The 13,757-nt window shown below is 44.1% G+C and overlaps 1 protein-coding gene across 1 annotated transcript in view; it reads left to right on the top strand.

The window, feature by feature from the left end:
* The first annotated feature begins 8,502 nt into the window (after positions 1-8,502).
* The window catches only part of LRRC8D (leucine rich repeat containing 8 family, member D), a 36,536-nt gene continuing 31,281 nt past the window's right edge, over positions 8,503-13,757 (top strand). The window contains exon 1 of the mRNA XM_010013140.1: positions 8,503-8,635. The gene's annotated coding sequence lies outside the window, so the exon portion shown is untranslated. The remainder of the gene's footprint in view (positions 8,636-13,757) is intronic.

Here is a 13,757-nt window from a genome sequence, read left to right as displayed (position 1 = left end):
AGCTTTCTTCACTGTGTGTCTGGAGAGCCAATGCTGTTGGTGATATGCCAGCAGCAGAAGGGTAAGAAAGTAAGGAGGATGTCCATCACTGTGGTCAAAAGCGCTTGTGACGGTGTGTCCTGTGGCTTGGTGCGGTTTTGTGCTGCTGTTTCCCATCTTGAAGTTAACTCTTTTAATTTCCCCAGGTCTTCCCGTTCCTTCTGTGTATTAAGGTGCCATTCAGAGTCCGTTGAAGCCCATGTAGTAAGTGGAGTTTGAATCAGGTCCTGTACCCCTGGCTGAGTTTCTTCTCCTCCTTGTGCTTCCTGACGGCACTGGCTGCTGTGTCAGTTCTTCCTTTTGCTGCTTGGGATGTCTTGCAGGCAGAATGCTGACTCAGTGCCTCAGCCCAGCGTCTCCCTTTGTCCCTCTGCTTTCTCCTGCACTGCTAGGAGTCAGAGGGAGGTTTTGATACATGGACACTCTGATCACTGAGGATGAATCAGTGTCCTGAGGCTTAGAGCATTTAATCAGTGTGAGGCTGGTGATGGCATTTGTTCAGTGTGAGAAGTAGTTTGAGTCACAAATGTCATGTGGGGAACCCAGTAAACTGGTTTCTCAACTGGATGCAAACAAAAGGGAGTTCCAGAGTTGGTATTTTAACAAATAATGAGCTCGGAAGGTTTTTCATTTGTTTTCAAAAAAGCAATCTCTGTCTTCCAGTTAATTCATAAAATTGCTGTAGATCCCTAAATATTCACAAGACACAATTAGCAGTATTTACATGATACTAAAATGTTACTATATAAAGAGTTAAAACCAAACCACGTTGTTTCAGTTCCTGCTGTTTAGATTTCTGCATTTCTTGCTAGCATTGAAATGAGACTACACAGTTGGTTTTGGCTGGTTTGGTTTGTTTTTTTTTTTCTCCTTTCATACTATTTTATTTATTCATTTCTTGTCTCCTGGTGCTGGGAAGATTATATCCTAGAAAAAAACCCAAACCAATAAAACCAAATAAACCCCCAAAAAGCTATTAAGAAAAATGGAAGTAGTTTCCCCCAGAAAACTTATACTTTAAGTTCTGTTCTTTTGCATAACTGACATTTTAAATGCTTTTTTATAACAAGCAGTGAAAAGTGTGTGGACTTCACCATGCAAAGACTTGTGCACATGACTAATTTTCCTCACATGTATAGCCTCGTGAGTATGCGTGCATGGGTAAGGCTCTCTGGTGTCACAGCAAAGATGCTCAGTCTTGAAAGGGTTTATTCTTGGCTGTGATGTTGAGGTGCTGTGGACCTAAACGTGTAAGTATTTGCCAGACAAGGACTGAAATATGGAGAAGTATGTTTGTGAAATGCAGTTTTCTAGCAGCTGCCAGCATTTTATTTGTTAAAGTGTGCAAATATATGTGGAAGCGTGTAAAATGAGTGTTTCAAAGCTATTCTGTACCTCTTACCTTGAGAACACTTTGAGCTACATTTTTTCTGCAAAGTTTGACTTGCTTGTGTTGGGGATGGGTTTGGCTCAAAATCTCCCGGTCTAAGCAAATTGAGTGCAATTTTCTTTTAACCGTGTAACGAAGAATAGGTACTGACTTCTTGCCAAACAGCTTTTCCCCTTAGAGATTCCAAACAAATTTAGGAAAGAACAAAGCCAGTATTTCTAGTGTTTAACTTCTTGAGAATCATCTTGGGTTTTGGCATGTTAAAAAGGAAAGTGCATCACAAGTCAAGTTGGCGCTTTCTAATGCCATCACTAATACTGATTTCCACATCAGCAATTTTAATTGACACTGCTTCAGTCTTTCTCTCAGCACAGATATCTGTAATTAAAAGAATTGAAGCTCTCTTCACTTATTTCTGCATTCTCTTCAGCTCTGTTCTTCCAGTCTTGCAAGAACAGGTTCCCGTCCCCCTTCAGGAAATGGATAGGAAGAGAAGCTCAAAGACCTTCATGTGGCAGCTGTCAGAGTGTTCAGGGAGATATCCTTGGGAGGAGGAAGTTTGTGTTCTTGGGATCAAGCCAGCAAAATGCCACTTTTGCCCAACACTTGAAGGCAAGCAGCGGTGTGGGAAGAGAGTGTGGCTGCACCAAGGACCTGTTTGTTGGCACTGTTTTAGAAAGAGATACCTTCCCTTCTTCCTCCCCCTCAAGTATAAATCAGGATATGAAAACACGCTGTTCATGTAGTCTCAAAAATGTTGCTACCTATAATTTCCCTTCTTTCCACTTGAGCTCTTTCCTCAGAAGTGATTTGTTCTGAGGCTGAAGGAGTTGTGATACTCAATACTTCAGGAATAGTCATGGTGTAAAACACAGCCACCTTTAGAGCAGGAGGAGGGGTATCTGTTGCTCAGATTTCATGTTTCACAACTTCTTTTCTTGGTGAAGGTAACTTGTTAAGAAGCAGAAAAAATAACCAGGCTGAAAGCATGTGGCAGCCAGCAGTGGGTGAGAATAGCAATCGCTTCATTCACCATGGTCCTGCATTTTGTATTGTGTGATCAATAGAAAAGAAATTGCCTGATTCTTGTGACCTACCTTGCTACTTGTTAGGAGTTTAAAATCACTCTCTGTTCACCAGCTTGGTATTTGTCTGTCTGAGTCCCAGCTCCTGATGATTTCCACTATATGTCGAGACCATGTGTGTGGCTGCCTAAATACAGGTGTGTCTGTTGCTTTTCTAGATGGCTTATCAGTGACACTTACATGGAGCTGGTAAATATGATGAAACCTACAGCAACGGGACCCCTTCCCTAGGTTCATTATGTAAAGATATGCACAGGAACGAAAAAATCCCCAAACACAAAGCCTTTTTATGGCCCTTGCAGTGAGGCAGGCTCCTACCTGCCTCCATGCAGTGCAGTGGCTTCAAAGCCACAGCCAGGGTGCAGGGTTGGGTTTTGTTGTTTGTTTGGGTTTCTTTCTCCCTTGGACTTCATTCTTTAAAGTCACCACTGAGATAAGTTTCTCTACAAAAGGTGTTCTTGATTGCCCTTGGCTTCTACAGAAGCCGGGGCTGCCGCACCGCTGGTGTTTTCAAGTCTGGCCAATGCCACAGATACCAACGTGCCCGCTAAAAGCAGCGTTGTTTTTTCAGGTGGGCTTTGTTTGAAGCACTTTACTCTTGCTGCAGTGATTTTTCCAGTTTGGGATTATAGCTTTTTAATGACAAAACAAGTGCATAGGATGCGATATGAAGTCTCAATATCTGCATGTTCTTTGGGTATTGCAGGGTATGAAAGAGAGAAAACTTACGCACTTTAAGCTGGTGTGAGAACTTGCCTGAAGAACTACCCTATTGCAGGCTTGCTGAAGCTGTGTGTGGTAGAGATGGAGGCAGTTCTATAACCTTGCAGTACCTTAAGGTCAAAAGGAAAGCTGGTAACCCTGGGGAGATCTTTCATATACCCTGATGAGTGCATGTTCAAAGTTGATTTTGTCTTATTTTGTCAACAGAAAACATAGTCTGTTGCCTGTCTCAAATACTCTGATTGAAAACCCACGCTAATACAGTGCTGATTTGCTAATGATTGAAAATAACCTTTCAGTGCAAAGGCTTCCTCTGTGAATATGAATATTTCATACAGAAGTATTATGCAAGAGGTATTTTGTCGGCTTTGCAGCCCGGCACAGAGGAACACGGAGTTAAGCTGGTATCATTTGGATTGTTCAGTATAACTTTGTCCACTAAACCAATGCAAATGTCAGTGAATGATTAAAAAGTGTCTATCTTGCATATTTGTACATAGTGTTTTGTGTACAGATCGTGGAGAGGGAGGATGGGAATTAGTTTGGTCTGACAGTCTGTGCGTTGAAACTTGTGGTGAGAAGTGTGAAAGGCAGTGTGCACTGGCTTGCTTTGTTGTTTAAGCACAACTATGGTTACAAACACTTTCCACATGCATTAGCAATTGCCTTCATCAGAGATGCACAGAGGAACCAGACTTCACGCTTAATCTGAGTGGTGCTTAAAAACACAATCTGAGAAGTCTACATACAGGGTTCCTCTCAATGGCTGCCATCCAGAAACTTTCATGGACTTGCTTTCTGTCTAATTAAATTAAGAACTAAAGCCTAAACTACCTAGCTTAGAAGAGGAACTGACAAAAGGGAAATGAAACTTTTCATGCACTTGATTCTTTTAAAGTCATGTTTGCTGTTTCATAACCCATGCTAATTTCTTTGCTGTTTTTACCTCATTGGCATTGTTAGCAGGGAGAGAGGGAAGACTGGCTTGAGGATTGTGCTCCAATCCTTTCTTATCGCTCTGACAACAAGTCTGTTGGCTCTTGAAACAAGGAAGTGGAGGAATGCAGATACACAAACGCTTGTGTGCACTGCAGAAATTGAGCTGGGTCACTGCTAGTGCCCCTGTGGAAAGTGGGCAGGAAAGAGTCTAACAGGAGAATAGTGGGAGAAGAGTGGACTGAGAATGAGACAGAACTGTACTAATAATAAATCAGGAAAATGAATAATGCAGTGGTTTGGACAAGACTATTTCTAGTGGTTAAAATTTGTGGTTACACTTTGTTTATTTATCGTGTAATTTGATTTAGGATGTACCCAGATTGAAAGGTGAATTTAAGACTGTCCTTGTTAACATCAATCAGAGTAATCAGAGCAGACTTTAAAGAAAGAAACTGCTGGGGCCAGAGTTATAGGGAACAAAAACAGTAAAACACATAGAAAAGCCAGAAAATAAAAGCATAGAGGCATGCAACAATGCGGAAGAAGAGAGTAACGGTGTGGCAGAGGAAAGGAGGTAGCAAAATTGAGGTAAGTGTGAGTAAATATGGTAGAAAATCTTAAAGCACGAAGTTTTATGTACTTTCTGCATGTGGGAAGTGTATGAATTCTCTTTGTTTGACATCTCCAGAAGCAGGGCTTTAATGCTCACAGGTGAACGGCCAGGTTTGCAGTCAGCTTGAATGCATGTTGCAAATACAGACCCATGTGTGGACTTAAGAATTCATTACAGGCACCTCTAAACTTTACGGGGTGAGCTGGTATGAGTGTGGTTTTAGCTGAATGGTTTTGCACCTGCCTAATTTGTGTTGTAAAACCATGGTCTGTCCACGTGCACAGCAGCCTGGTCACAACCAGTGTGCAGCTGGTCAGTGCGGGGAGCATACGGTGCTCCTCCTCTGCTGTCTCTTGTGAATGAAGACAGGATGGTGGCCTTCTGTGCTACTGATTTCTGTGTTAATGTCTGGTTATTTACCTGCTTGCTGTCTGAACTTGTAAGATCTTACATTTCTGGCTTGCTATCTGCTAAAGAATGTAACACCAGCAGCCCCATCTCATTGCTTGTGGATCAAACGACAGGTTACCTGTACCACTGGGAAATTCTGCCTGCTTGCCCAGCAAGGTTTGATTTATTTGTTGATTGATATCTTGGTTAGATTCTTGCTGTCTGCAACAGAAGAGAGGAAGTGGGGAGAAACTTGCACATAGCCCATGGAGAGGGGAAGAGGAGGTGGCCACAAAGGGAAGGAAAGAATTACAGGGAGCTGCTGAAATAAAGGGGGTGTTGGGTGGCATGTGGAAAGCTGCAGTGAGGCTCTAGTAGGGACAATGAACTCTGCAGGGAGCAGCAGTGGGATCCTGTGGGCTCCCTTGGAGTAGGAGCAATGCCTAAGGTGCTTTCCAAAGGGAGCGTGGGTTCAAGACCAGCTGGAGCAGATTTGAGCTTGCACTGCTGGTGAAAGGGGAAGTCCTGCCCCCCTGCCCACCTGCCTCTGCCTTGGTCAGGCAGGAGGCTTCTTCCAGGCACACACCAGGGGACAGAGTGGGAGTGTTAAGCAGCACGGTGGCCACAAATCAGCCTGAGCCGATTGTGAAACCTCACTCAGATAGCAACAAAATCTGGTGTTTATCTGGTTATGTTACATGCTACTCCTGACAATGCTTCTGCAGGAGGTTTCTGGGCTGGTTGGGGGTTTTTCTTCTCTCTTGATGGCATGACATTTTTCCTGTGTGGTGGTTTGTTGTTGTTGTGCAGCAACAAGGGAGGAAGATGGCATTTAACCAAAGTGATTGTCAGAAGTCTGCTGCTGGCTGCATACTTGGAGATACATGTAGAACTGAGTTGTGCTGAAATTACACCTCTAATGATTGGAACTGCTTTACTTGTTTTATTCCCTAAAGTTTTTTTCCAAGATCTCCACTTCTTCCCCAAAATACTGCGGCTTCCTTCCTCGGTTCCTTACAGAATTCATGATTTGCTCTGTTAGTGCATCACTGTATTTCTTCCACTCTGTGGCCAATGATTGTTTCCCTGTTAAATTCAACCTCAGTCAAGCACAACAGAAATAGTGTTTTCCTTAGTGGAAAAGATGTTTGATCAAGTGACTGCACAAATGAAGGTGGCCACATGTAGGCTACAGTATATAGGACGTGGCATTTGGAGGTTGAACGTGTTACGTGCCAAGTGCCTGGCCGTGATTCAGATCAAACTGGCACTGGATGATGCCAACACCCCAGTGTAAATGGGGTGTAAATCTTTCCATGTGCTGAAGGGGCCTCAAAAATAGAGGATGAAAGGGGATGAGTGCCAGAGGGGACCAGATTATAAGAGAAGCGGTACATGTGCTCCTTATTTAATCTCCTTTGTACCCACTGTCCCCCATACTGGCTCTGTAACAGTGGGTATGAATGCTTGTGTCAGGGCAGATGTTTCTGAAGACGCTGCTTTGTTTTAATCAATTGAGGTTGTTACTTCATAAATGGGAGGGAGAGCTGAAGGGTGAAGCATAAAGAGAATGCAAATGGGATTGGGAACATAATCCAGGAGCGTTTTCAGTGGCAAGAGCTGTGGGGTGGCTGCCAAGGAGGGGTTGGAGGGCATGGTGACCTCTGCTTAGGCTCTTCTTACCTGGGTCTTTGACCTCGTGAATAATGATTACAGAAACAGCCAAGGTGAATGGCCTTGTGCCTATTGAGAGTGTTTTCTGTCATGGTCTGGAACATCCAAAGGTCTCTTTGAAACCTGCGCGCAATAGACCTTATGTAAAGTATCTAGGCAGAATGTTTTCCCCCTTGTGTACTTAAAAGACAACAGTCTCTGAAAACTACAGTTCTGGTGATACATGCTGCAAAAAGCATTTTGTTCTCTCGAATGCTTGACCACCCCAATCCCTTTGAAGGAGGAAATTCTTTCAGATGCATGTTTTATTTGTGTATTCAGCAGTGTCTTCCCTATCTTCTTTTTAGCAGTAGACATCCAGGATGATAAACCTGGAAGCTGACCTTTAAAGTGCTCTCAGTGGAAAGCATGACACAGGGCTTGTTCCTGAGGGCTTCTGAGTGCCAGCAGGGGCCAGCCCTGAAAAGGCCTTGGAAAATAAACTAGGAGGGGAGTATCTCTGTGTGTGTTGGGGAGGGGGGGTGTCAGCTTGCCTTTTATTGTTGTGCAGTGCTTTGGAAGCAGCTCAGGTGGGTGCTTGGCTCTGGGCACAGACCCTTACGGCAGAGCAACTCACTGCTGGTGTGGAGGCAACGTGCTGGGGGCAGGGGATGCAGCCCATGTCCCTGCTTTGAGCCCTGCCTGTGGAGCATCCCCACACTGGCAGGAGCGTGCAGTGGTCCATGGTGCTGGGAAGGGCTTGGGCATGCAGCAGCACTGCCTGGGGCACAGCTGGAGCAGGAGGGGCAGCGAGGCAGTGCTGGCCAGCCTGCTGTGCACACAGGAGTCATGTGAAGTCATGCCTGTTGCTAGGGGGCTCATTTCGGCTATGAAGCAGCACTGGTCTACATAGCGGCTTTCCGGGTGTTTGTTGATTGCAGGCAATTACTGTGGAATACTTGATCTATAAGGAGGCATACTTAATAAGCAGCAAGCTAAAATAAATACTCATGAATTACCTGCTGGAGTCTGGCTGTTCGTTTTGCTGAGTGGTTGCTTTGCATCTGTGAGCTCTGCTCTGCCCTGGAGCGTCTGAGTCACTGGAGGTGAAGGCAGCCACGCTGTGGTCTTGGCTGGTGAAGTGTTGGGCTAAAGGAGGAGAGGGAAGAATCCCATTTCTTCCCCATTTTGTCCATCCTGGGGATAGAGGTATTTTCCAGAGGTTTTCCAGGCAGCTCATTGAGTCAAGGTGGACTGCTTGCCTGGCATACTGCTGTAATACAGCAATTCAAGTGTCATTGAAGTGATTATGTGGAGCATGCACAATGTGCAGCGACCACGTCGCTGGGATCTGCTCTAGCTTTTATGGTGATGTAGGGGAGCAGTGGCGTAGAAATAACTGTGCCCATGGTCAAGTTTGGATTTAAGAAAATATGTGGGAAATGGCAAATTGCTAGTTTGAGGAATCTCTGCTCTTCAAGAACAGGGCAGCTCATTTAGAGTGTTTCTGAAACTGCTGAAGTCGGGGTGTGCTCAGCCTTCCCCAGAGATCAGTGGCAAAAGGAGGACTGACATTCTGCTTCTGTGTTGCAGTGGCATTTCTCTCACTCCCTGCTAGCGTCAACGTTTTATTTGGCTGCTTTGACTCACAGCAGTTTGTTTTTGTACAGGAAGAGTGCGTGGTGCTTGTCAAAATGAGAAAGTGACCATCAGCGCCTGGCTTGGTGTTCCAGAGCCTCCTGGAGCCAGCGCTCAGCCCAGCTGAAGCCGGAGGAGGAAGGAGGACAAGCACAGCCTGATCAGGTACTGAGCCAGGAATGGGGATTGTCTGATGCTGGGTTGATGTGAAGCTGTGAGTTAGTTATAAAAACACAGTTCTGTTCCATACCAAGCCTTGCTAACATGTGTGATAGGATGGTGGGCCAGTAATGACAACCCCATCATCTGTAGCCTGGCATGGGTGCATGTTGTACGGTCGAGTTTCATGACAGATCTGAGGTAAACGTAAATGCAACTCTCTGTTTTCTAGGGTATTTGCAGTACAGCTCGGTCTGTGTTGCTAATACCTGTATCCAGGCTCCACATGAGTTGGAAAGAAAGAACTAGGAGTACTCTTACCAAATGTTTTAACGTTGAAGAGCAATTTGATGTCTTGAGGAAAGGGTTTTTCCTCAGCTTTATTGTTTCTTCTAGCAGGGAGGTGTAAGTGCCAGCTTTTGAGGAGCACGCTGTTATGTGGTAACCGTGAGAGCACAGAAAAAGTAACAGACTAATGGGTTTTAAGACAAAACCAGCTGTCAGTTTGGTAGCTGTGTTTTTTATTTGCTGAGATTTCCATGACTGTTCATGGAAACAGGTATTTATTCTTGCACTCGCATCTTTCAGGTTGTCGTAGTTAAAAAGACTTAGTTCATCTGGTTGTATGAAGACACTCAGAGAAGTTCAAGGTTTTGGTTTATTGTATTCAATTTATTGGGGTTTTTTTCCGTACATAACTGTAGTTTCCAGTTTAAGTGGAACTCCTGCTCCGAGGACCATGTCCTGGGAAGACTCCTATGCACCTTTAGAGATTCCTGAAGAACAGGGCTCCTACTTACATGTGCTTATATAACGCTTGGGTTGGCAGTGGCCCACAGTTCACTTCTAGAGGGAAGCGTTCTGTAAAGAGGCACAGTATTCTTCATTTTGGGTGATGCTTTCTCTCCAGAAGTACCAGCATCTGTCTGAATTTATTAGTCACATTTTTATGTTGCTTTTATTTATTGACCCAGGTGGAAACAGTGGGGGTTTGCATGGATAATCTGTGTAGAAAATTATTCCTTGTGTTCTAAGGGTAATTTCCAGCTCTGTCTGATTATATCTTCCCTTGTGTGGTTATAAAAGGGAAGTCCTTTTCTAGCCTGCATTGGGCACCCTTCACTTTTTTGTCTTTGGAAATAAGAATTGGCATTTATTGGATTGAACAACTAGCTTCCTGCTTCCCAGAGAAGAGGTAGTGGCTCATTCACCTGCAAACATCCCTCCTGTGGAGAGTGTTTGTTGGGGAGTTAAAGGAAAGCTGGCAGCTACTAGTAAAATACAGCACAGCAGGCTGAAGAGGGATTATTGGAGCGTTACTAGGAAATTCATGGCTCTGTGCAAGACCTTACGGACTCCGCAGACAAGCTGACCTAAATTCTGCAGCCAGGCATTATGGGTTTCTGCATTGATGTGATGTGGCAGGCTAGACAACCTGCAGCAGATCTGTTTTGCTTTGTGGGATGGGACAGAGAAGATTCATATTTGAGCAGAAACACAAACAGGGCAGTCTTTGTAACTGTACTGAATCTTTCTTAGTCTTTTTTGTTGTTTTCTAGCCCATGTTTTGCTTCTCTTGTGTACTTTTCATGTAGTCAGGGTGAGTCTGTGTTATAAGGATGCTCATTTGGAAGAGTGGAGGGGTTGTTTGCTCCTGCATGGGGAAATACCTGCATGGTTTCACTCAGGCTTTTACAGATGGTTTGTAGTTGTGAGATAGGTTTTAGCAAGGAAGTGGTGATACCCATCTTATCAGGAGTGAAAGAGTTAACCCAGCTGAAACTTAGTCATCTCTTGAGGGGGAATAGGATTAGTATCTACTTGACATAAACGGCATTGCTTGCACTTAGGTTTTCAAGCGGTCTGTTTCTCAAGATGATACATTATGCACAAAACAATGTGCAAAAACTCAAACAGAAAACGCTATGCCACGTGTGTCCAAGTAAAGTTGGTCAGTCCTGCCACTGAATTCTACTGCTGTTACTTCTTACAGCAGGATTGTGACTTTGCAGTTTAGTTTCTGCTGGCACAAACCTGGTGTGATGGCAGTTACTGCTTCCTCTCTTTTGCTGCAGACATAAGCTAGACTGATGCAATGCTCCCCTTTGCTTTCACCCCTCCTGTGTGCCCAGTTTCCCAGTCTCACCACTTCCTCCTAAGGTGCCCCTATGACTACTGCAGGAATTTTTCTGCTGGTGCTGCTTGAACTGGGTTCTAGGAAAGAAACATTTTATGCAGGCAGAAAGATTTAGCAGTCACTTGAAGGGCTTCTGCAGAAAGGTTTCTGCTGGTGTGGTTTGTAAGCAAGAAAAATCGCTAATCTTGACTGCAGTTGTATCAGCAAAATGCTGAAGTGTGGCTAGGAGCTTTCCCAGGCGAGTGTTCTGGTCTGGTTGCTGTGATGGAGTGAGTGTGTGTGTGTATATATATATGTATATAAAATATTTGTCTGGAAACCTTTTTCGTGGGAGCATAAGCTTTAAGCTCTTTTGATTTGTTTAGAGGAATTTCTGCAGCTGCAGAACCCTGAAGCAGGAGGGGAAATAGTGATATCCTCAAACATAGCTGGTTTATTTTAGATCATGTTTCACTGATGTGCTTTTGGTTTGTTTTAAGAACGACTTGCCTGTATAAGCTATTTGCTTACTGTATGCACATCATAAGGAGCAATGGTACGCCAGGTATGGCGATGGGGTTGGAGAGCAAGGGGTGGTTCTCCCCTGTGTGGTCCAATGCCGGGCACAGTAATTAGAAGTTTATTAATTGGCAATAAATTAAAATTCACTTCAATCCGCCCCCAAACCGATAAACCAGTTATTTTTTTTGCTTGCAACAGTGTTATTGCCAAGGCTGTCTCAAGGCAGATGTAGGGGTTTTTGCTTAGGTGTAGATAGATGGCATTTTGACTACTCTTTTGCATGGAAAAGGACTTCTGTGTGCCTCGCTCCAATGGTACAATTTTAATGTCAGCTTATCTTCTCTTCCTTCCTGTCCTCCCAGCAGAATTTTCTATGTTAACTTTAGATACAGAAGCTGGAAATAGCCCTGCTTTGGTGTTATTTTTCCCACTGTTTTTGCTCCCGTATTTCTTTGCCTAGACGGGAGACTCGTCCCCAAAAGCCAGTCCCCACAACCACACGTCTATGAGCATTGTTGCTTCCAGCCAGCTTGTCATTCTGTGAGCCTGGCCCCAGTCAAAATGCAGCAGTGCTCTCTTTGAACCGTCAGTGGACTAATGTCCTGTTGCATGTTTTCATGTGTATAGACCTGTTTCCTACGGGATGGGTCCCAAATTCAGTCAGCTGCGGTAATCTTAGCTGTGTGTTTTGACACAATGTGATGTTGTTTGAAATACTTACCTGTGCTCAGTTCTTGACTGAAATCTCAGAAGGTGCATTTTGGATAGATGGGAAGAGATTCTCAGCGTGTGGTCACTCCCTCAAGCTTTGTCCATTGCCTAAAGTAGGTGATGCCCTCTTGAATAATAAAGCACCATCACAGTGTGCTTGTTCTCTTGGAGTCTGGCTCTGAATGCTGGAGCACTGGAATAGCATGGTGAGGTTCAGCATCAAAGGGTAAGGTATGCCCATCCTTGACCATACCTGATGTGGTTTCACAGGGAAAGGTGAAACTTCCAGCAATTTAGAAACCACAGAAGTGATTGGGCTGGGATGGGGAAAAGTTTGCCATTCCAAGACCTGGTTTTCCTTGTCTAGACGGGCCTAACGTTGTCTTGGAACGCTGTATTTGTACCACAGTATGAAAAGAACATACCATAAGAAGTTGGTGACATTACTGCCTGGTGCCTCAGACAGTCAAGACGGGGTATGTGTGGAAGAGAGTGAGATTTGCAAGGAAAAAATGAACAAATAGCTCTTTGTTGCCCAATTATTTTAGTGCTGCTGTGGTTAAGCTGTAATATTGCGTTACTCTGTCCACAGCTTTTTATGAGCCTCTCCTAGAAAAATGTTGAATTTCAGTAAATAATACATTTCTTTAGTTGTATTTATTATTTCAAGTGTTAAGAGTTTGCTTGCAATTGTACCATTCCCCTGCCTCCAGTGTCTGAATATATAAAATCCTGCCTTTGTTGCTGAGCAGTAAACTCCCAAACTTTCCACTTATCTGACTTTGCATTTCATGAAGAAGTTTTTGCTCAGTGTATTATTGGAAGCTGTGGAAAAGTTTTCAGTGCATAATTGGAATTGAATTGATCAATAAGGCATCAGTCTCATTCCTGTCCCCTTGACTCTTATGTTCTGCAGGGTCTGGGCAAAAAAAATGTGATTTTTTTTTTTTTTTTTTTTTCCCAGCTCATAAACTGAATATGCCACGTTTTGAAGTAAAATGGTTTTCCAGGCAGGCTGCAAACCAAGTTTTTACGGGCAGTTAAAGTAATTACATAAGAAACTTAATGATTGTCAACATTACTGATGTTTGAAAAGCTGCGGGGTTTGGGGGAATCCATGAAAGGAGATTCTGACTATTATTCCTGTGGCGTGGGGGAGATGGGGAGGGATGTGGAAATAGGGATGTTGCATGTGATTCTCTTTAGGTGCAGGAAGCAACAGGCTGTGATAGAGCCAGACTGTCCCATGCCAAGTTACCACCTTTTGGTTGGTGAGTAATGGCTATCCCTTCCCCGTGTCTGTTGACTCACTAGTCCCTGGGCAGCAGCTGACTGGTGATAATTTACAGTCAAGATCCACAGCAATGCCAGTATTTCCTTTTCCAGCTGAGGGAACGGGATGGGAAGTTGCAGGGAAGCTCTTGCAGGGTGTGGATGAGTGTTTGGGAAGGCAGAAGTAGAAGGTGGTGATGCAGAGAGGTATTAGGAGGGACAGCAGTGTGGAGCGAAAAGCATGGTTAATGGGTTGATGTTATGAGAACATATTGGTCCACTCCTGGATTGTGCTGCCCTGGTATGTGCATTTAGACTGAGACAGTCTGGGGTAACTGGCTGTCAGCTTGATAAAACAATCAGGCTGCCAAGAACTCCATCATCTTGTTAAACACCATGTCAGATTTATGGCACGTTTGTCCACCTTTAATGTGGCTAATTTAAGATATGCAAACATGCTTTTTAGTACTCTGCCTGTAGTCTCTCTCCCTACAGCTCATGTAAATT

This window comes from Nestor notabilis, unplaced genomic scaffold (assembly GCF_000696875.1).
Source record: "Nestor notabilis isolate BGI_N333 unplaced genomic scaffold, ASM69687v1 scaffold28864, whole genome shotgun sequence".
NCBI classification, from domain to species: domain Eukaryota; kingdom Metazoa; phylum Chordata; class Aves; order Psittaciformes; family Psittacidae; genus Nestor; species Nestor notabilis.
The sequence above is the reverse complement of the archived record's forward strand: the minus strand, read 5'-3'. Positions and strand labels throughout refer to the sequence as shown.